Source organism: Mytilus galloprovincialis, chromosome 10, assembly GCF_965363235.1.
Source record: "Mytilus galloprovincialis chromosome 10, xbMytGall1.hap1.1, whole genome shotgun sequence".
NCBI classification, from domain to species: domain Eukaryota; kingdom Metazoa; phylum Mollusca; class Bivalvia; order Mytilida; family Mytilidae; genus Mytilus; species Mytilus galloprovincialis.
In genome coordinates this window covers 79162343-79188305 of record NC_134847.1, presented here as the reverse complement: position 1 = coordinate 79188305, position 25963 = coordinate 79162343, and the positions used below count along the sequence as shown (strand labels likewise).

General features: G+C 34.8%; 1 pseudogene; it reads left to right on the top strand.

Moving 5' to 3' along the window:
• LOC143048492 (uncharacterized) overlaps positions 1-20871 on the top strand; it is a 30143-nt pseudogene extending 9272 nt beyond the window's left edge.
• The last annotated feature ends 5092 nt before the right edge of the window (positions 20872-25963 follow it).

Genomic DNA, 25963 nt, shown 5'->3' with positions numbered 1-25963 from the left:
TACCTATTCGTTACTTATTCGCTTTAAATACGTTTGTTGTACGTTGAAATCCTTTTTTAAAAGGTGCAACGCACAACAAACGTATTATAAGTGAATAGGTAACGAATAGGTAACGAATAGGTAACAGGGTATTAACCGAGCGCTGGAACGGGTACATGCGCGCTAATAGGGTCATTTCATCTCTAAGAACAAATTGTTACCACCAGAGACATGGACACAATTGAAAATCCTTTTCTAAAAGGTGCAACGTACAACAAACGTATTATAAGTGAATAGGTAACGAATAGGTAACAGGGTAATAACCGAGCGTTGAAACGGGTACATGCACGCTAATAGGGTCATTTCATCTCTAATTACACATCGTTACCACCACAGATATGAACACAAGTGAAAATTCTTTTCTAAAAGGTGCAACGTACAACAAACGTATTTAAAGCGAATAAGTAACGAATAGGTAACGAATAGGTAACAGGGTATTAACCGAGCGCTGGAACGGGTACATGCGCTCTAATAGGGTAATTTCGTCTCTAAGATTACATTGTTACCACCAGAGACATGAACACAATTAAAAAACGATTTATTTCAAGGTGACACGTATACTTACCCCGCGCATTAAAAGCATATAAGGAACGAATAAGTAACAGGGTATTATCCGAGCGCTGGAACGGGTACATGCACGCTAATAGGGTCATTTCATCTCTAATTACACATTGTTACCACCAGGGACATGAACACAAGTGAAAATCCTTTTCTAAAAGGTGCAACGTACAACAAATGTATTATAAGTGAATAGGTAACAAATAGGGAACGAATAGGTAACGAATAGGCAACAGGTTATTTACCGAGCGCTGGAACGGGTACATGCACGCTATTCGTGTCATTTCATCTCTAATTACACATTGTTACCACCAGAGACATGAACACAAGTGAAAATCCTTTTCTAAAATGGGCAACGTACAACAAATGTATTATAAGTGAATAGGTAACGAATAGGTAACAGGGTATTAACCGAGCGCTGGAACGGGTTCATGCACGCTAATAGGGTCATTTCATCTCTAATTACACATTGTTATCACCAGAGACATGAAAACAAGTAAAAATCTTTTTCTAAAAAGTGCAACGTACAACAAACGTATATAAAGCGAATAAGTAACGAATAGGTAACGAATAGGCAACAGGGTATTAACCGAGCGCTGGAACGGGTACATATGCGCTAATAGGGTCATTCCATCTCTAAGAACACATTGTTACCACCAGAGACATGAACACAATTGAAAATCCTTTTCTAAAAGGTGCAACGTACAACAAATGTATTATAAGTGAATAGGTAACGAATAGGTAACGAATAGGTAACAGGGTACTGTAAACCAATTTATTTTCGCGAATACTTTATTTCGCGTTTTACCCTTTCTTGACCAATTTGCGGCTATTTAATTTCGCGATTTTCTGATTTACTTGATGAAGTTTAATAAGGAAAGATCCAAGTTTTACATATTCGCGACGATTTATTTTCGCGTTATTTTTCTACTCGCGAAAATCGCGAAAATAAATCGCTCGCGAAATTAAGTTGGTTTACAGTATTAACCGAGCGCTGGAACGGGTACATGCACTCTAATAGGGTCATTTCGTCTCTAAGATTACATTGTTACCACCAAAGACATGAACACAATTAAAAAACGATTTATTTCAAGGTGCAACGTATACTTACCCTGCGCATTAAAAGCGAATAAGGAACGAATAAGTAACAGGGTATTATCCGAGCGCTGGAACGGGTACATGCACGCTAATAGGGTCATTTCATCTCTAATTACACATTGTTACCACCAGAGACATGAACACAAGTAAAAATCTTTTTCTAAAAGGTGCAACGTACAACAAACGTATTATAAGTGAATAGGTAACGTATAGGTAACAGGGTAATAACCGAGCGCTGGAACGGGTACATGCACGCTAACAGGGTCATTTCATCTCTAATTACACATTGTTACCACCAGAGACATGAATACAAGTAAAAATCTTTTTCTAAAAAGTGCAACGTACAACAAACGTATATAAAGCGAATAAGTAACGAATAGGTAACGAATAGGTAACGAATAGGTAACAGGGTATTAACCGAGCGCTGGAACGGGTACATGCACGCTAATCGGGTCATTTCATCTCTAATTACACATTGTTACCACCAGAGACATGAACACAAGTGAAAATCCTTTTCTAAAAGGGGCAACGTACAACAAATGTATTATAAGTGAATAGGTAACGAATAGGTAACGAATAGGTAACAGGGTATTAACCGAGCGCTGGAAAGGGTTCATGCACGCTTATAGGGTCATTTCATCTCTAATTACACATTGTTATCACCAGAGACATGAAAACAAGTAAAAATCTTTTTCTAAAAAGTGCAACGTACAACAAACGTATATAAAGCGAATAAGTAAAGAATAGGTAACGAATAGGTAACAGGGTATTAACCGAGCGCTGGAACGGGTACATATGCGCTAATAGGGTCATTTCATCTCTAAGAACACATTGTTACCACCAGAGACATGAACACAATTGAAAATCCTTTTCTAAAAGGTGCAACGTACAACAAACGTATTATAAGTGAATAGGTAACGAATAGGTAACGAATAGGTAACGAATAGGTAACAGGGTATTAACCGAGCGCTGGAACGGGTACATGCGCGCTAATAGGGTAATTTCATCTCTAAGAACACATTCTTTCCACCAGAGACCTGAACACAATTAAAAAACGATTTATTTCAAGGTGCACCGTATACCCCGCACATTAAAAGCGAATGGGTAACGAATAGGTAACAGGTTATTTACCGATTGCTGGAACGGGTACATGCGCTCTAATGGGGTCATTTCATCTCTAAGAACACATTTTTTTTGTTACCGTCTGAGACCTGGACATAATTGAAAATCCTTTTCTAACAGGTGCAACGTATAAAAAAATGTATTATAAGCGAATAGGTAACGAATAGGTAACAGGGTATTAACCGAGCGCTGGAACGGGTACATGCGCGCTAATAGGGTAATTTCATCTCTAAGAACACATTCTTACCACCAGAGACCTGAACACAATTAAAAAAACGATTTATTTAAAGGTGCACCGTATACCCCGCGCATTAAAAGCGAATAAGTAACGAATAGGTAACAGGTTATTTACCGAGCGCTGGAACGGGTACATGCGCTCTAATGGGGTCATTCATCTCTAAGAACACATTGTTACCACCAGACATGAACACAATTAAAACACGATTTATTTCAAGTTGCAGCGTAAACCCTGCGCATTAAAAGCGAATAGGTAACGAATAGGTAACAGGTTATTTACCGAGCGCTGGAACGGGTACATGCGCTCAAATGGGGTCATTTCATCTCTAAGAACACATTGTTACCACCAGACATGAACACAATTAAAACACGATTTATTTCAAGTTGCAGCGTATACCCCGCGTATTAAAAGCGAATAGGTAACGAATAGGTAACAGGTTATTTACCGAGCGCTGGAACGGGTACATGCGCTCTAATGGGGTCATTTCATCTCTAAGAACACATTGTTACCGTCTGAGACCTGGACATAATTGAAAATCCTTTTCTAATAGGTGCAACGTATAAAAAAATGTATTATAAGCGAATAGGTAACGAATAGGTAACGAATAGGTAACAGGGTATTAACCGAGCGCTGGAACGGGTACATGCGCGCTAATAGGGTAATTTCATCTCTAAGAACACATTGTTACCACCAGACATGAACACAATTAAAACACGATTTATTTCAAGTTGCAGCGTATACCCCGCGTATTAAAAGCGAATAGGTAACGAATAGGTAACAAGATTATTTACCGAGCACTGGAACGGGTACATGAGCGCTAATAGGGTAATTTCATCTCTAAGAACACATTGTTACCACCTGAGACATGGACATAATTGAAAATCCTTTTCTAACAGGTGAAACGTATAAAAAAATGTATTATAAGCGAATAGGTAACGAATAGGTAACAGGGTATTAACCGAGCGCTGGAACGGGTACATGCGCGCTAATAGGGTGATTTCATCTCTAAGAACACATTCTTACCAACAGAGACCTGAACACAATTAAAAAACGATTTATTTAAAGGTGCACCGTATACCCCGCGCATTAAAAGCGAATAAGTAACGAATAGGTAACAGGTTATTTACCGAGCGCTGGAACGGGTACATGCGCTCAAATGGGGTCATTCATCTCTAAGAACACATTGTTACCACCAGACATGAACACAATTAAAACACGATTTATTTCAAGTTGCAGCGTATACCCCGCGTATTAAAAGCGAATAGGTAACGAATAGGTAACAGGTTATTTACCGAGCGCTGGAACGGGTACATGCGCTCTAATGGGGTCATTTCATCTCTAAGAACACATTGTTACCGTCTGAGACCTGGACATAATTGAAAATCCTTTTCTAACAGGTGCAACATATAAAAAAATATATTATAAGCGAATAGGTAACGAATAGGTAACGAATAGGTAACAGGGTATTAACCAAACGCTGGAACGGGTTCATGCGCGCTAATAGGGTCATTTCATCTCTAAGAACACATTCTTACCACCAGAGACCTGAACACAATTAAAAAACGATTTATTTCAAGGTGCACCGTATACCCCGCGCATTAAAAGCGAATAGGTAACGAATAGGTAACAGGTTATTTACCGAGCGCTGGAACGGGTATATGCACTCTAATGGGGTCATTTCATCTCTAAGAACACATTGTTACCGTCTGAGACCTGGACATAATTGAAAATCCTTTTCTAACAGGTGCAACGTATAAAAAAATGTATTATAAGCGAATAGGTAACGAATAGGTAACAGGGTATTAACCGAGCGCTGGAACGGGTACATGCGCGCTAATAGGGTAATTTCATCTCTAAGAACACATTCTTACCACCAGAGACCTGAACACAATTAAAAAACGATTTATTTCAAGGTGCACCGTATACCCCGCGCATTAAAAGCGAATAGGTAACGAATAGGTAACAAGATTATTTACCGAGCACTGGAACGGGTACATGAGCGCTAATAGGGTAATTTCATCTCTAAGAACACATTGTTACCACCTGAGACATGGACATAATTGAAAATCCTTTTCTAACAGGTGAAACGTATAAAAAAATGTATTATAAGCGAATAGGTAACGAATAGGTAACGAATAGGTAACAGGGTATCAACCGAGCGCTGGAACGGGTACATGCGCGCTAATAGGGTCATTTCATCTCTAAGAACACATTCTTACCACCAGAGACCTGAACACAATTAAAAAACGATTTATTTCAAGGTGCACCGTATACCCCGCGCATTAAAAGCGAATAAGTAACGAATAGGTAACAGGTTATTTACCGAGCGCTGGAACGGGTTCATGCGCTCAAATGGGGTCATTTCATCTCTAAGAACACATTGTTACCACCAGACATGAACACAATTAAAACACGATTTATTTCAAGTTGCAGCGTAAACCCTGCGCATTAAAAGCGAATAGGTAACGAATAGGTAACAGGTTATTTACCGAGCGCTGGAACGGGTACATGCGCTCAAATGGGGTCATTTCATCTCTAAGAACACATTGTTACCACCAGACATGAACACAATTAAAACACGATTTATTTCAAGTTGCAGCGTATACCCCGCGTATTAAAAGCGAATAGGTAACGAATAGGTAACAGGTTATTTACCGAGCGCTGGAACGGGTACATGCGCTCTAATGGGGTCATTTCATCTCTAAGAACACATTGTTACCGTCTGAGACCTGGACATAATTGAAAATCCTTTTCTAATAGGTGCAACGTATAAAAAAATGTATTATAAGCGAATAGGTAACGAATAGGTAACGAATAGGTAACAGGGTATTAACCGAGCGCTGGAACGGGTACATGCGCGCTAATAGGGTAATTTCATCTCTAAGAACACATTGTTACCACCAGACATGAACACAATTAAAACACGATTTATTTCAAGTTGCAGCGTATACCCCGCGTATTAAAAGCGAATAGGTAACGAATAGGTAACAAGATTATTTACCGAGCACTGGAACGGGTACATGAGCGCTAATAGGGTAATTTCATCTCTAAGAACACATTGTTACCACCTGAGACATGGACATAATTGAAAATCCTTTTCTAACAGGTGAAACGTATAAAAAAATGTATTATAAGCGAATAGGTAACGAATAGGTAACAGGGTATTAACCGAGCGCTGGAACGGGTACATGCGCGCTAATAGGGTGATTTCATCTCTAAGAACACATTCTTACCACCAGAGACCTGAACACAATTAAAAAACGATTTATTTAAAGGTGCACCGTATACCCCGCGCATTAAAAGCGAATAGGTAACGAATAGGTAACAGGTTATTTACCGAGCGCTGGAACGGGTACATGCGCTCTAATGGGGTCATTTCATCTCTAAGAACACATTGTTACCGTCTGAGACCTGGACATAATTGAAAATCCTTTTCTAACAGGTGCAACATATAAAAAAATATATTATAAGCGAATAGGTAACGAATAGGTAACGAATAGGTAACAGGGTATTAACCAAACGCTGGAACGGGTTCATGCGCGCTAATAGGGTCATTTCATCTCTAAGAACACATTCTTACCACCAGAGACCTGAACACAATTAAAAAACGATTTATTTCAAGGTGCACCGTATACCCCGCGCATTAAAAGCGAATAGGTAACGAATAGGTAACAGGTTATTTACCGAGCGCTGGAACGGGTATATGCCTTCTAATGGGGTCATTTCATCTCTAAGAACACATTGTTACCGTCTGAGACCTGGACATAATTGAAAATCCTTTTCTAACAGGTGCAACGTATAAAAAAATGTATTATAAGCGAATAGGTAACGAATAGGTAACAGGGTATTAACCGAGCGCTGGAACGGGTACATGCGCGCTAATAGGGTAATTTCATCTCTAAGAACACATTCTTACCACCAGAGACCTGAACACAATTAAAAAACGATTTATTTCAAGGTGCACCGTATACCCCGCGCATTAAAAGCGAATAGGTAACGAATAGGTAACAAGATTATTTACCGAGCACTGGAACGGGTACATGAGCGCTAATAGGGTAATTTCATCTCTAAGAACACATTGTTACCACCTGAGACATGGACATAATTGAAAATCCTTTTCTAACAGGTGAAACGTATAAAAAAATGTATTATAAGCGAATAGGTAACGAATAGGTAACGAATAGGTAACAGGGTATCAACCGAGCGCTGGAACGGGTACATGCGCGCTAATAGGGTCATTTCATCTCTAAGAACACATTCTTACCACCAGAGACCTGAACACAATTAAAAAACGATTTATTTCAAGGTGCACCGTATACCCCGCGCATTAAAAGCGAATAAGTAACGAATAGGTAACAGGTTATTTACCGAGCGCTGGAACGGGTTCATGCGCTCAAATGGGGTCATTTCATCTCTAAGAACACATTGTTACCACCAGACATGAACACAGTTAAAACACGATTTATTTCAAGTTGCAGCGTATACCCCGCGCATTAAAAGCGAATAGGTAACGAATAGGTAACAAGATTATTTACCGAGCACTGGAACGGGTACATGAGCGCTAATAGGGTAATTTCATCTCTAAGAACACATTGTTACCACCTGAGACATGGACATAATTGACAATCCTTTTCTAACAGGTGAAACGTATAAAAAAATGTATTATAAGCGAATAGGTAACGAATAGGTAACGAATAGGTAACAGGGTATTAACCGAGCGCTGGAACGGGTACATGCGCGCTAAAAGGGTAATTTCATCTCTAAGAACACATTCTTACCACCAGAGACCTGAACACAATTAAAACACGATTTATTTCAAGGTGCACCGTATACCCCGCGCATTAAAAGCGAATAGGTAACGAATAGGTAACAGGTTATTTACCGAGCGCTGGAACGGGTACATGCGCTCTAATGGGGTCATTTCATCTCTAAGAACACATTGTTACCGTCTGAGACCTGGACATAATTGAAAATCCTTTTCTAACAGGTGCAACGTATAAAAAAATGTATTATAAGCGAATAGGTAACGAATAGGTAACGAATAGGTAACAGGGTATTAACCGAGCGCTAGAACGGGTACATGCGCGCTAATTAATAGGGTCATTTCATCTCTAAGAACACATTCTTACCACCAAAGACCTGAACACAATGAAAAAACGATTTATTTAAAGGTGCACCGTATACCCCGCGCATTAAAAGCGAATAAGTAACGAATAGGTAACAGGTTATTTACCGAGCGCTGAAACGGGTACATGCGCTCTAATGGGGTCATTTCATCTCTAAGAACACATTGTTACCACCAGACATGAACACAATTAAAACACGATTTATTTAAAGGTGCACCGTATACCCCGCGCATTAAAAGCGAATAAGTAACGAATATGTAATAGGTTATTTACCGAGCGCTGGAACGGGTACATGCGCTCTAATGGGGTCATTTCATCTCTAAGAAGACATTGTTACCACCAGAGATATGAATTTAATTGAAAATCCTTTTCTAAAAGGTGCAACGTACAACAAACGTACTATAAGTGAATAGGTAACGAATAGGTAACATGGTATTAACCGATCGCTGGAACGAGTACATATGCGCTTATAGGGGTATTTCATCTATAAGAACACATTATTACCACCAGAGATATGAACACAATTGGAAATCCTTTTCTAAAAGGTGCAACGTACAACAAACTTTTTAAAAGCGAATTAGTAACGAATATTTAACAGGGTATTATCCGACCGCTGGAACGGATACAAATGCACTTATAGAGTTATATCACCTCTAAGAGCCCAAATCTTCCACCAGAGACAACAAAACAATTGAAAATCATGTTTTAAAAGGTGCAACGTTAACGTAAGATACACGTATTATAAGCGAATTATAAGCGAGTGATGGAACGAATTAAACAAGGTAATAGCATGCTCCGAAACGATGTACACCCTGCTTACATGTTTAACTCTACCACATTATGTAAGTATGTGCCTGTCCCTAGACAAGAGCCTGAAATTAAGTAGTTATCGTTTGTTTTTGTGTTACATATTTCCGTTTATTTTTTTGTATATGAAATACGGCCGTCAGTTTTGTTGTTTGAATTGTATGAGGTTGTCATGTCTGGGCCTTTTATAGGTGACTACACGGTTTGGGCTATGCTCATTGTTGAAGGCCGTACAGTGAACTATAGTTGATAATTTCTGTGTCATTTTGGTCTAATGTGGAGTGTTGTCTCATTGGCAATCATACCACATCTTCGTTTTTTAGCAAGCGCTAACACGGTGATTTCATCCCGTCGAACCAAGATCCATCTTCAAACATACGGACATAAAGCAGTTAAAAGGTAGAACGTATAAAAAAACAAGTAAGGAACAAATGCGTATCGAACATGAAGTAAAAGGATCGGTTGAGCACAAACACATATAAATAAGTCATAAAAAGATCATTTTACCTCAACCAATTCAGAACTATTACCATATGTAAGACTATTAACAACTAGATTTGTAATTGCTAGCAATAACGGAAGGCACCCCTTCCCCCTATTACCAGGTGAGCGGCAGCCATTTTGACAATTCCAAAGTCAAAGAGAGCATCTACAGATGTCTAGTAACACTTTTGCAAAGTTTCATTAAGTTTGAACATTTTGAATTTTAGATATTTTTGCTGTTTCCATGGTTACGGCGGCCATTTTGAAAATTCTAACTTCAAAATCCAACTCTGCCTATGCCAGTTACCATTCCTGTAAAGTTTCATCCAGTTTGCGGAAAATTCTTATTTTTGAAATTTTTGACCTTTTTGCATTGTTTCCATGGTAACAAGACCTATTTTGGAAATTCCAACTCCAATGTTGCTCATCATTACTGTGAAGTTTCATGAAGTTTTGAGCATTTTTAGAATTTTGAAAATTTTGGTGTAGTTTCCATGGCAACATAGTAGTTCCAATGATCGCCAAAATCATCCAACACCTGTATATAGTGGGCACCTACATTGTTTTAAAATATGATGATTCTGAGTTGAAGCATATCCAAACAGTTCACCAAAAACCAAAAACTCATTTTTTTCACAATTGTGCCGTTTCCATGGTAACGGCAGCCATATTAAACTATTCCATGCCATAATTAAAAAGGGGGAAGGATATTAAAAATCAAATAAGTAACGAATAGGTAACGAATAGGGAATAGGGAATAGGTAACGAATAGGTAACGAATAGGGAATAGGGAATAGGTAACGAATAGGTAACGAATAGGGAATAGGGAATAGGTAACGAATAGGCAACGAATAGGGAATAGGGAATAGGTAACGAATAGGTAACGAATAGGGAATAGGGAATAGGTAACGAATAGGCAACGAATAGGGAATAGGGAATAGGTAACGAATAGGGAATAGGGAATAGGTAACCAACTTGACGCCCATCAGACACGCACAGGAATACAATTATTGTTATTTTATAATTGTATTTTCTCAAAGTGACAAAAAAATGGAATTGTGTTTGTTATGGAGTTATTATTTGATCTTTCTAACAAAGTCGGTTTTTATTTTAATAATTTTAATTTATTTTAAACTTAAAATCATAGAAATGAACACGCAGATTTATGTTCTTTACTTTTACATACATAATATAAAATGTGAGAATGCGTAAATTCATTTTTCTAACTCTGTTTGGTACATAGTTAAAAGAAATTAGTCGCATCTAATATTTATATATTACAAACAGTTTTCAAAGACATTGAGCACAGAACTACCAATAACCACGACGTGCTCAGAGATACAGAAACTGTATGTAACAATGGAAGAACGAGATATGTCTTACCGCCAATGTATCCTGATCTTCACAAAGTCACGGACGAGTTTGCAAGTGTTGTTTGTCACCTGCCTGTACAATACAATCAAGCTATATATCGTCAGTTCTTAGATGTATGGGGAACTGTAAGTAAATGCTTACCAAAGTAGGGGACCGGATTGTAACTGTTGACAGGGCTTCAAGTGTTTGTATGTATAGTTCAGATGTTTGTATCCAAAAAGACAGTTAAAAAAAGATTTTCTAGATATAAAATCATAATTAGATTAATCACAAGCAAACACTTCGTTTGACTGATGCGCGTTGGCCATTAACAATATATACATTTGTATATTGCTATAAACACTACCTTTGATATGGAAGACATCATGCAATAATGAAAAGTATAAAAACAATTCTACCTCAAAGGTTTATAAAAAAAATAGTTAGTACATACAAGCTGACAAATAAAACGTTTTGAAGTTGAAAACAACTCTCCCATTCCTGGCTTAGTCCATGCGTAATACAAATGATATACCATATATAATTTGTTTATGCTGTCCAATTGATTGAATTTCAGCACGTGGTAGTTGGAGTGGACATTGGAACAAAAACTGTTAACAGATATGAACAATCAGCGTCACAAATAGCAGAAATTCTACAGTCGGTATGAGAAGTGTTATTGTTTTCATTTCAGTGAATAACGTATCTATGAAAGTACCTTGTCATTCCAATTTCAAATATTAAAAATTCTCAAGACCAGTCGTTTAGACCATTTATTTGAGTATGTATGGGGCATTATTCTTTTTATAAAATCAAAGGAACACTCAGGTTGACAATGTCGAGGAAAGCATCTGAAATATAAATCGAACAGAAAAGGATGAATATGAAGAACATTGAACTTGGAGAATAATATATACTATTCAACTGATTATACATATTGATAGTTTAATCAATATTTGATTGGTTGAGACTATCCCACGTGTCATTGCAAACATCTTCATATTCCTTTCTGAATATCATAGTCCCCTCTGAAGTGTAGGTACTCCCTCATGCGACGTAACGCGCGTTAACTATACATACGGTTTTTAACTTCTATTATTTTTGAATAGCTATAGCAAAAATCATTATTTGTTCAATTTTATTTCAGTCGTCAGGACCAATATTTAACTTTTGATCCGTACTTTTTATCAATGTGTTTGTCGCGTTCAGTTATAAAAAAACTTCGGGAGATATGAAGCTTTGCTCACCTTCGATATATCACATTTTCCTCGGGCAGAACCCTCGTGACATATGAATATTCTTGGGTGAACAAATATTCATATCTCCCTCAGGCATGGGAAATAAATGTATAGTATTATGAACAATGAAAAAAATACACTTTAAATGTAGATCAATGTTTAAGTATGCAATGTAAATTGTCTCATAATAGGCCAAAAAACGAATAAATGTTTACAAATTTACTAACAAACTGAAAACCAATTTTAAATAGCAATCCTAATATTTTTTTTAAATATGACTTTATCAACATTACACCTACAGAGTTAGTTCGGTTGATATTTCCGGAACAGGTTCTGCTCTATGGTCAGGTTATTGTCTATTTGACACATTCCCTATTTCCATTCTCAATTGTATTCACGTTTATATGAATCGATGTTAATATCATGATAGTTTAAATAATAACATTTGCTTTACTTTTGTATTTAGTACGACATGGAGATAGGATCAGTATCTGTAGAAGGTTTCATGGGATATGGTACGGTATATACACTATATATCAGTAAGCTGAGCCATAGCGATATTTACAAAATAAAAGGAGGTGATTTAGACGGTACATTAAGCATTGGAACAATAGACAACCCAGAACCCCTCGCTTACAAAATGGGAACAATCGCTAACTTTATTCAAGATGCGTTTTGGAACAATTCAACTACTTTCTTTTCAAATGGAATTTGCAGTGAAATAGATGGGTTAAATCTGCAACAACGTCAAGCTAATGTTTTGAAGGCCATGGGTGAATACCCAATTTTAAATGGACTAACATCAAAACCACTAGGTGAGTATCATTAACATCCTATTTACTAGTAATGCACAGTTCCAATTAAATAACTAACTAATTAAGTCATAAGCTACTCCCTTTCTCTTTTTACAAAGTTATTTTCGTGCACAGTAAAAACAAGGATTTCGTTAGCAAACATGTTTTATATTTATTTTCAGTTTGTAAAAAATGTTTAGGATAAACATAAATCCTATTCCGATGTATTATAGCGAGATAGAATTTAAAACAACTTTAGTGGACTTTTGACAAAAGAGACGAAAAATACTAAAGTTATAATTAAAAGCATTAGTCGAAAACAAACAGAAAATGACATGGCAAAAACGATGAGAAGCTAAACAACAAAATACAACATACAATATTAAAAACTAAAGACTGAGTAAAGAGGATTCCAACAAAATCCATTGGTGATATCAGATGCTCTAGAAGAATAAACATATCTTGCTCCACGTGTGGCACATGTCGTGTTGTTCAAGCAAGTACACTCAACTCTGATTATAAGTCTAACTCGTAAGGTCCCGTTTCAGGAAAAGTTTCAGTTTGTGAATACAACAAGTGGAACATATTCGACATCATTTATGAAACAGATATTCCTAAAGGAATATCTATTGAACTTCACCAAATGAAACTCTTGATTTAATAGCTTTATTATAAGCAGCAACCCTTTACCAAGAAATCATGATGGGGAACACAAGATCATGTGCATTACGATTGGTTAGCCGAAATAAATATTTTCTGTCGCAAAATTTTGTTCTCAACCGACCTAAATTATCCCGTTCTAGATGTAAGCCAAGATATGAGACAAATTCAAATGAATCTGTTGCATTCGTTAGTTAATTTTTGATGGAGTATATCTTTAAAAAAAATATTTACAATTTTTATTCTTCCAAATAAGCTTCTCTATGAAACCAGCTTCACATTGATAAAGGAGCAAGTCGTCTAGAAATGGATTACAGTTGGTTCCTGTATTAATGGAGAATGTTTTTTGAAAAAAAAACCCGTCCTCCAAATGTAAAAAATATGTTTCAATAAAAAAATCAAACATCATGATAATCTCAGTTGCAGTAATTTGTTTTAAATTGGAGAATCTTGAAAAAGTACGATTATCATCTCAACAACTCTATAGACGGTATTATGTTGCGTTATTAAATGAATTTTAGAATTTAGAAGTTTATATGCTTTAATTGTAGATCCAGTTATCAAAATTCCTATAACCTGGCCACATGGTACATATGGTTTATATCATCCTAAAAGTGGATGTCCTAAAGCGGCATTTACCTGGGAAGAGGGATGGAATCGCCAAGATGCAGAAGATAGTAGAAATGCTGATGGGTGGTCACCTACAATACACTTAGATGGTATTTTATTTTATTTCAATTATTACCCAAACAAATACAATCGTAATCTTTAATTTTGAGAAATGTTACATTGTATAACTTAGAGGAACAAGAAAATGTATATGTCCATCTTTATAGATGCCGTAGTGTAAAGCAAAAATCATAAAACAGTTAAAGATAGACAGTAGGATGTTTATAAATTCCAATCCTGGTATACATTTTGAGTTTATTTATCAAGTAGTTTTGATTGATATAGGTAGATAAAAACACAAGTTGTATTTGTTTTTTAATATGAATCGTCTGTACATTTTGGAGTTTAGTGTGGCGTCCACTTCGCTGAAGTAGTTAACATCATTATCTAGGGCCAGCTGAAGGCAGGCTTCGCTGCGTTGAAGGCCATTGGATTGTGTTTATGATATTTCCGTTTCCATTCTCTATTTAATTATGTTGTAAAATAATCATGCTTCAAAATATACATTGATATCAAATGTATGATATATTGTCATTCTATCTATTATTTATTCTATATTTAGGTTAATATGTATCAATTTTATGTTTTAGCTGTCAAACTTATGTTGACCGATTTCACTCAAATTTTCATATTTGATTTATAACATACTAATACGTATATTCACATTATAAAAAGTCTAAAATAAACAAAGCGTGGGATCGATAATATGTATCAGCATTTCATATATATTCTAGTTTTAACGCCATCTTGTTCACCATTGATGTGACCTCCGAAGACCGACGGTAATATAACCCAATATAAACAAAATATTGATAAAGATAGATAAAAGATAGCAAACTCGTTTTCAGGTCCTTTTGATTTCTTTTTTTTAATAGGTTAAGAATATGTGTTAATCATAGTTTGTTACGAATCAGTTTTTGTTGATCAAATCAGTCAAAACGAATGGTTCACCCTTGTTCTACTTTCAATGCATGATACTGTTTTCTTTTTCAATAACTGAACCCGCCTAATTCTTGCGTATCCCATCTTTATATAAGAATAAAGATTAAAGGTCAGATGACTATATGAATTTTTCTCTTGCAAGTGAATTACTTTTCAGCGATGTTCTTTAGCTTGTATTGACAACATTTAACTAAACTGGCTGCTAAAATCTAATTTCTATTTTACTATTTCACTTTCATTAATGATTTTATCAATATAAAAGTCATATTGGTTTTATATCACGCCGCTAATGACCCTTTGAAGATCTGGAAATATGGTATCGAAATCTCATTCGATGGTGGTTAATTTCCCATAACTGTAGCACTAAATTGATCTCCGTAACCACAATTTCCGACATTTCAGACCATCACATTGGCCATTGGTTTTCACAACTCTTCATATAGTGTAAACATATTTTATTAATTAAATTCAGGTAAAGTAATGTACACAAATAGGCATTTACATAATAATACATGTGAAATAATTAATAGAATCCAGAAACAAGCTGTTAGCTTATATTAATCCGTTTCCTATACAATACTTGAATCCCAAGATAAGATTGCAACAAGACATAACAAGCAAATTTTTGTTACAGACTCAGTAAAGACCTCTGGAAAGCCCATATTTCATTTCTGTATCAAAACGATAAACGAAAACAAAGATTATGAAAGAGACTAGCCAAAGGGGAACTACTGTATATTGAAGAAAGGAGACTGTCCACAAGGTATTTTATAACCAATGCATTACCTTCTCTTAGTTCAATTCATTTCTTATCATATTGCATTTCTATGCCATTTATTCTTCAATTGTGTTATTTGGAAATTTCTAAAGCTAATGCTGAGGGCTATTTAGCGACCATAACTACCCACGAGGTTCTCGGGCGGTCGGTAATTTTTCTCGCAAAAAGAAAAATTATTAATCGTTGATGAATAATGGGCGTGTGTTTCTTCTTTATGTTAGCGAGTGATTACACATTTATAGTATTAGCTAAAACCATGACCATAAAAAAACGGAATTTAAATTTGTTGAAGAAATCCTTTCCACAAATAAAATTGAGAATAGAAATGGGGAATGTGTCAACGAGACAACATCCCACCATAGAATAGACAACACAAAGGACACTTTTAAACTTGCCTCATTGAGTTATAAAACAAGATTTAGTGTAAATTTCAAAAAGTCCAAAGCGTTACGACGAAGTCAGCTCGTATAGCAATATTTCTATGCAAGAGAAAAGAAGCCATAATTAAAGACTTTAGCTGGTTGTGTCGGTCATCTTGTTTTCAATTGTCTTTGCTTTGTTGGCCATTACGATTAAATATTATTAGCAAATGATAATGTCAATCATATTTTCAAAGTCATATCTTTGAAGTTTCTCACAGTTAAATTTTTGAAAATTCGAGAATTGATCCTGTACAGTCAAATGCAGTCAAGTTTAGCGTTTTGTTATTCATTGATAACATTCTGGCGTATCACAAACAAACTACTTTTAACGTCTCATTTCATTTGCCGAAAGATTCAAATACAACAACAATTGTAGTGTGTAGAATTGACACAGGTGACCGACAATGGAATGTACTACGTTACTACGAACGTAAAAACAAGGATCTTTGGTCAAAAGAATTAAACAAATAGTTAGTGAATTTCAAAAAGTGGGGTCGAGATATTATACTGATACTCATATTTTGTATAAAGTAATATTCTGTCGCATGCTGCAACACAATTATCTTGTACCTCATTATGAAAAAGTTTTTTTAAACATAAAGAAAAAATAAAATACGTGCGCCGTTTTTATACAGAAGAATATATGTACTACTTTTGATTTCTTTGATACTGACGCTAAGTAATTATCCTGGCAATGTCGTTGTTACTTATAATAATAAGGATTTCATAATAATGATCCATTACTATAATTTATGATGGGTTGTACATTCCTCTTTTATTGTTTTCATGCTATAAAACAAATACACAGTAGCTTTATTTAAGCGTTTGATCATTCAGAAATCACGCAATAACGTATCATACACGGATTTAATTGTCCCCGAAATATAGAAACAAAACAACAATATTCTTGTCATTTGTGCAAGTGAACGAAGAAGTAGTGTATGGAATGTATTATCATGGTCAGAACGAAATTTAAATGGATTCAGTGAAGGCATTTTGGTGTAAAAAGGATAGAAATGATACATCGGCGAAGTTTTTTTTCTTTTTTCGTATTTCTCTTTTATTTCTTTATCTTTTCAATAGAAAATGTAACATATTTCCAATTAAAATGTATTTATAAAAATGACATTGTATTTATCTTATATGTATTATACTGTATGTATGTCATGTATATGTTGTAATTGTTGGAAATGAAAAAATAAAAAGTTAAAAAAAAGGTTTTTTCTTTTGCTCGTGTGGAACTAAAAAAATAAATAAATACTTGTGGAAAATGTCGTAGGTTTAAAAAACAATATGAATTTACTGTTTTGGATTCAAATTTGATTAAAATTCATCTTTGAATTTCATACCACAAGAATAGAATAGAGCTTTGCACACAAACACTTGTTTAAAATAAAGGAAAGACAGGATGACGATTTATGAAAAAAATAAAATAAAATAAAGTAAAAGACAGGACAGAGATTACAACTAAAAACAAAATACAGAAAAAAATGTTTCATCAAAGACCGCCTCTTCCCCATTCAAATTAAAATTGTTTCGTCCTTAATCTGGAATCAATTGACAGAAAACAATTGAATTAAATATTTTGACGTAAAAACTGTTTTTAAAATTTTACTATTGCAAAACTTTATAAAATCAATGAATTTTACATGCACATGTATAAAAGCTAGAATTGCTATGGGATAATCAAGAACACAATCATGTAGTACGTGAATACGACGATGGAAGTTTTTAACGACCATGACCGGCTACATGAATATTGATCAGTCCATTCAACTTTACTTTAGTGTTCTATTTTCGTAGGAGTGAGTTCGAAGGTTCGAATTAACCAATGAAAACGATCGTTCCTTTGCGAGTTCATCTAATAAAGTTAGTTTGACTAACAATGTCGCACACCCTTTCGTTAAGCTTGGTCGCAGTCAGGTGTAAAATTTCATGAAACTTATTTAGAAAAGAAATCGACAATTTTTCAGACTTAATTTTTTTTCATATACGAAATCTCTTTTGGATCCTTAAGTAACTAAACTTTAATTATATTCGAAAAAAGAAATTTAACATAATTTTATTTGAACACTATTTTCAAAATAATCATTATCTATCTCTATTTGAAGGGAGGGGTATGGGAGGGCGCGCGGTCTTAAAAACTTTTACTATTATATTCTTCCTTTTAATCCTCATTGCTTGATCATCCCATCATGTCTTTTACAAATCGTGTTTAAGGTTTTAATAGTGGATCGATAAAATGGGATGATGAAGACCACGACAATGCTAACAGCCATGCGGGAACATTGCCTGATGGATCGTATGGTGGAGATACAGTCATGTTCTTTTGTTGCAGGTAACTTAGAGCAATCGTAGTCACCGATTCAAATCATAAATTAAACTGATTCACCGAAGTAAAAAAAATCGAAAGGAACTAGACCGGGTGCTTAGACGGAATAACGTCTCTTGCTATGGTACAAGCTAAATGCTAAAAATGAAATGTTTGTAGTTTCTAGCTGATGAATAGAAAATTGCTTTTTAAATAAAGGAGTAGGGACAATAAGACCATCATTGGTCCAAATATTACTGCAAATTTTAAAAGTTATAATACTATTCTTAACTAAGGTGTTCAGAACATAAAAACAAATGTCGCGTGAAACGAGTTACCATGGCAACAAATTGTGATGCCATCAGATCAAAAATCTTATGTTTTTGATTTATATTTTCTGACTCTATGCATTTCCAAACAGTATGTGAACATTTGAAATAGTTGTTTTTTTTTATTTTCTTCTGGGCCTTAATAGACCGTTAAAGATCAGGTAAAATGTTTTTTTCAACTTTTCCCTTTCCAGAACTTTTCAAAAAATAAGTTGGGTTACTATTTGATGAAAGATTGCCTTATGAAATATTTTAAAAATTTAATAGAATGTTTTGGTCTTCTAAAATACCTCTTAGTTGATATTGGGAGAATATGTGATCACAGGAGCACCTCTTTAGTTTACCTTAAATTGAACCTTATATATGAGTTTTGATCATCGGCAAATCACTGTTGTCTCTTCTTTGCGAATGGCGATATAAAATCGACGACAAGTGATGCGTAGATGTCAAACTTACACTCTTTGTTAGCTGAGGTAAAACGACATTATCATTAGAACGATTGGTGACTTATTTATAGAATATTCCAACTGAAAAAAATTTGCTTTATGATTGGGAAATCCTAATATATAAGAATCCATTTGTAACAGATGAAAAATGGTCTATCAAATGTGTTTTTCTAAACAGATTCATTTGTACATAATAGTAATTTCACCCCATATAAAAATGACAGATTTTGATTGGTTGGTAGAAAATGTATTTTTCGCATATTCTAACATTTCCTCATTTTAAACGAATTTGTCTGTTTTTAACCACTGCCGATGAATATGACTCAAATATCCATTTTTGTCGTGGTATTTGACATTTTGGATATTCCTTTTCAACCTTCGTGAGCTTCATCACGATCAACATATTCAGATATGACGTTACAGAAGAAAGCGCGCTAACGCGTATCAGTAAATTATTAATTCCCACTGTTCTATGACTTATCCTCAAAATTATTAATAAACATGCTAGGATCGTTATGCCTTTACTTTTCTGCATTGGCTAGAGGTATAGGGGGAGGGTTGAGATCTCATAAACATGTTTAAACCCGCCAATTTTTTGCGCCTGTCCCAAGTCAGGAGCCTCTGGCCTTTGTTAGTCTTGTATTATTTTTAATCTTAGTTTCTTGTGTACAATTTGGAGTTTAGAATGGCGTTCATTATCACTGAACTAGTATATATATTTGTTTAGGGACCAGCTGAAGGACGCCTCCCGGTGGGAATTTCTCGCTGCATTGAAGACCTGTTGGTGACCTTCTGCTGTTGTCTGCTCTATGGTCGGGTTGTTGTCTCTTTGACACAATCCCCATTTCCATTCTTCATTTCATTTTTTTTTAGGAATTACAGCTTGCTAATAAAAAAAAAGATTTCCTTTAACCGTTACAGAGAATTTCAATCCAAATCTATTATTAACAGGTATATGATATTGTGGAGGGGTATTTCTAAAATACACCAACCAGTCTTGGGACCAAATTTTCCTATCCTGGCGGTACGGTTAATTTTACAGTCCCTTGACTGTTTTTTTTTGCAAATACCCCTCCATAATATGATATATCTGTTCAAAAGGAAGTCCTTTATTTCATGCAAATCATCTAAAGTGTACTGCTATTTATTAATCTTTCATAAATAATTTTGTAGAAAAGATGGAAACTACCAGACTTCTATATTGCTTCCTGTCGATCGTCCATTTTATCTTTTAAAATATACTAGTCACTGTCAAGAAGTTTTCGGCATGACTGTCAGTGAGGAGTATTATAAGATGGATACAGAAGATCACCATAACACAGATGCAGTCTCTGGTTCTCACCCTAATATTATAAACCTGCATCATGATCCTATCATGTATTTCTGCTATTATGAGAGAAAAAACAACTTTCCTGCACGGATATTTGGAAGATGAATAACAAATCAGAATACTTTAAAGTGTGTTTTTTTCTGTGAAAATAAAGGAAACTTTAATGACACGAAGAGAAAAACACAAATACTAAATCATAGAAAGATAGGTTAATCTATTCTAATATAAAAGACATTCATATATCCTCAAAACCTTATCTTGAAGAGTCTTTGGATTAACTCCAATGTTTATATCGTTTATTCCAAATGACTGCGAATAACGATTATTTTTCAGTTAGACCAAAAACAAAACAAGAGAGCCACACTTCTAGCGAAATCCATAGCTTCGTCACTATACCTGTAATAAGAAACCAAAAAAAAAAAAACATACATCAATCAAATGTGGTGTCAAATCTTGGAGAGACAGACCATGCGCGATCAAATGAAAGTCACATGACCCTAAGTGTATGTCCCACTTCAGTTCTTTGCTAATGACGATTGATTGATTGGTTGTATCTAAACTCCACCTCAACACAAAGAGACTATATCTGTATATCGCGGCATCAGATACTGAGGAACCTGATTTCATAACATATTTGAAATGGTGCATGTTATGCAGTGTTAACGTTTTGGAGTCTAGTTTGACGTCTTGGAGTCTAGTTTGACATCTTGGAGTCTAGTTTGACGTCTTGGAGTCTAGTTTGACGTCTTGGAGTGTAGTTTGACATCTTGGAGTCTAGTTTGACGTCTTGGAGTCTAGTTTGACATAATGATACTAAATGTAATCTTGATATCAATCATCGACTGTCCCTCTGATATCTTTCCTGTCTCTAAAACACACCATGGCGATTTTTTAAAATGTATATCTTTACTTTTATTGCTCTTTTATTTTTGCGTATTGAAGATCAAGTTAATTGGTGAATACAAGCTATTGATGGAAAACAACATTTCATGTTTATTCCCGCTTCAAAATAAAAATATCAGCAAAAGCAAAATTATAATTATTTAATCCTGGTATCTATGATGAGTTTATTTAATAAGGCAACAATCTACTCGGTAGATAGTGCATCAGTATTAACAATAACAAATGACACATTTCACTCCTGAATTTTAAGTTGGACATAAACATATGTTCATATCTTAAAGCTTATGATTTCCTTTCCCTAATGACACCTGCCCTGAGACAGCTTTGGATTTTCGGTTTTGACATAATTGATTGTTTTGCTCTCTGACGTGTGATGTTTTAGTTTTAAAACACCTGATGAAGGTAACTCAAGGAACACATTTACTGTGCCCTTAAATCATATCATTTTCTTTTACGATCAATGGATATTTACCGCTGCTAGTAGATAATCAATCCGTTGATAGGCATAGGTTCTGTGTTGGTATGATCTACATTTGTACCATGAAGACTTATTCCAAAAGACAACTTGTCATACAACAACAAAGTTAAAAAAATAATAAAATATATCTTCCTTATGTAGTCAAGACATACTGAAAGTGGCGTTTAACACCAACAATCGGATAACGATGACCAAACCCAATACAGTACATATAATTCTAGTAATAACAGACGGTGGAATTCCAAAGTAAGACGCAATACAAGAGCCCAAAGCTAAGAATATCAAACTAAAGCAGTTTTTGTAAGACAACAATCAACAGAAAATAAGACAAGTTAATGTTATTATTTTCACAACCTGTATTTTTTTCTCAACACGCAAGAATGCTTTAATGACATGTATCATTTTGATGAAATGTAAAAAATAAGTCTTTTTTACAATAAATAACTGGCTACGTACATTGATGTAAAAGATAATCGATATTTTAGTGTCAGCTGAATAATATACTTCCGATGTTAGGTAACTTATACAATTAATGGGAGCAAAGAAAAGTTAAAAGAGGTTTGTATTTCTTTATTTAATCATGAAATAAGCTATGTGCGTATTAGTTTTCCAACATTATATCATTTTTGTTCATACACATGTACTCTTATCAGTTTTTAAACAGTAAAACTCAAAATAATCACAAATTAACAATTCTTACGCAATTCGATATACGTCAGAAATATGTTTCCTTTTGGAATATATATATCTGACTTAGAATAGTATATCTTCTTTAAATGCTTAAATAAAACAATGGAATGATCAAGAGAACTATTATATAACCAAAGCATTTAGAGCAAATCTGACAGGGTAAAATTGTTCATCAGGTAAAGATCTATCTGCTCTGAAATTGTCAGACGAATTGGACAACCGGTTGTTGGGTTGCTGTCCCTGAATTGGCAATTTTAAGGAAATTTTTTGGCTATTATCTTGAATATTATTATAGATAGAGATAAACTGTAAACGGCAATAATGTTCAGCAGATTAAGATCTACAAATTAGTTAATATGACTAAAATGGTCAGTTGACCTCTAAAGGAGTTATTGCCCTTTATAGTAATTTTTTACCAATTTTTCTCAACTTTTTCTAATCTTTTACAAAATCTTCTCTTCTAAAACTACTAGTCCAAATTTAACCATACTAGGCCATAAACATTATTGAGGTATCGAGTTTAAAATTGGTGGCGGTGACCCTGCCTACCAACCAAGATGGCCGCCATGGCTAAAAATAGAACATAGGGGTAAAATGTAGATTTTTGCTTATAACTCTGAAACCAAAGCATTAAGAGCAATTCAGACATGAGGTTGAATAGACAACTTTCGAGTTCGATGCTATTCCCTCAAAAACTCTGGTTTTAGTGAACGTCATTTGTGCGTTTAGGGGCGTCGTCACTTCCATTCCAATGTCGAGCGAGTGGTTTGAAAACTATAATTCTATATTGTACGAATTATTTGGCAAATCGAATTCTCAAAATTGACAATCAGCATTGCTGTCATTAGGAAATTGTCATTAAGTACCTACTTAACAACCATTATTTCTAGTTTATCCTGCACAATGACGATCACTAAGACGCTTGATGAACGTCAATAGTGCAGGGATACAGGCGACCCCCTCTATCTGGTAAATGACGTCATAAAGGCGCGTATAATTGACGAGTTTTTTCCGGTGACGGATGAACTCGAAAGTGGTCTATTGTTTTGCAAGTCAAGATCTATCTGCCCTGAAATTTTCAGATGAATCCGACAACTGGTTGTTGGGTTGCTGCCCCTGAATTGATTGATTTTTTTTAAGGAAATTTTGCTGTTTTTGGTTATTATCTTGAATATTATTATAGATAGAAATAAACTGTAAACAGCAATAATGTTCAGCAAAGTAAGATCCACAAATAAGTCAACATGACCAAAAAGGTCAATTGATCCCTTAAGGAGTTATTACCCTTTATAGTCAAATTTTAATAATTTTGAAAATTTTAACAAAATATTTTTCTCTGTAACTAATGGGCCAAGTTCACTATCAATTGAGATAATTGTAAGAAGCAAGAATGTTCAGTAAAGTAAGATCTAAAAATACATCACCATCACCAACACACAATTTTGTCATGAATCCATCTGCGTCCTTTGTTTAATATGCACATAGACCAAGGTGAACGACACAGGCTCTTAAGAGCCTCTAGTTTCTATTGTATTTTTTTTTTTGTTTCCTTTTTTTTTATTTGTATTTTGATTAATTACAATTTCTGGTGCATAAGTCTGCAGCCACTGTATTTGAAGGGAACTAAGGATGCAGTCCGTTCTCTATTTTCAACAGTCCCTATTTTCGACTATTATTCGATCTAGAATAATTCATGAAATAAAGACATTTGGCATATTGTAATATCAAAAGAACGTACTTAGTGACTGGCCTTAAATGTACCGTTATGATGTGAAGTATTAACACTTAATGACATTAATAAAGATGTGCAGTTTGGTAACAAGCTCTTATATGCCAGATACCGCTGCTAAAACTTCAAAGTATATACATAAAACACTTGAAGGTTGCACTTTGTAAATACAGCTGTTTCTCAAAACACGCCTCTTTTGGAGAGATCTTGAATATTCAGAGAAAATTAATTTTGTTTACATACTGGTTCCCAGTTATGCTCTCTGTGTTCCATCTCACAGAGACATAATTTGGGAATGTTACCAGTAAATAAACATGTGCATATTGTTTACATTGAAACCTGTGGTAATCTTTCATTCGACAGTGATATTGTTGGCTTTTTTCAAAACTACCTCTACCCTTTTTTATTGGGAAATCAAGTGTCATTTTTATCAAATTGAGAAATTTATAATAAACCAGGAATTTGACTGAAACTTCAATTTGCAGACCCCCTTTCAAGAGGTAAACCCTTATTTGAAATAAGACCCCTTATTATCAGTGATGATACATAAATAGACCCTAAAATCTGCACATATAGTCATTTTAGGCATGCAAAATGTTCAAATTAGTGTTTTCAATTTGTATTCATGCACTATTACTACTGTGACCGCACTGTTTGGGAAAAAAGTTGTATTTTTGGGAATAATTTTAAGCCATTATTTTTTCAAATTGGGATTTTTCTCCAGGGGAAAAACCCTTAATTCTCCGGCAATTTAAGGCAAACAATATCACTGTTCGAGGTAGGGGTAGTTAAGAAAATTAGTATTAGTCTAAACTCTTAGAAGTTCAGGTCATATAAACGTGAAAATATGCCGCACAGCCCTATATTCGAGGCAGGGGTAGTTAAGAAAATTAGTGTGAGTTAAAACTCTGAGAAGTTCAGGTCATATAAACGTTGAAAATATGCCGCACAGCCCTATATTTTGACCTTTGAAATAAATGTGGTGCATATGAACTTTCAATTCTAGTATAAGATTTTTTTCAAAACTTCATAGTAAAAGTGGTACAATTTTAACCGTAAAAAAGAGTTCCTGTGGGAAATTGCATTGTCAATATTTACAGAAATGCAACCTGAAAAGAACACAATACATAAAGAGATCCTTTTCAGTGGTGACGTACAGTCAGAGAAAAAAGATCCCTGCTTTTCTTTTCTCGATAGCAGTAAATTATACTTATAGGTTAATAGGTTAAATTTAACAGGATTAATTTATTCTGTTCAGGCCTAACAAATAAATTCCCGCTTGACAATATTTGGTTATAATAGTGTATCTTTTATGTTTTACGCTGACTGATTTTCGCCATTGAAAGACACCCATTAGGTGATATCCCTCGGGGAATTACTTTATTTAGTGTTATTTTTTACAATAAATAACTAGATACGT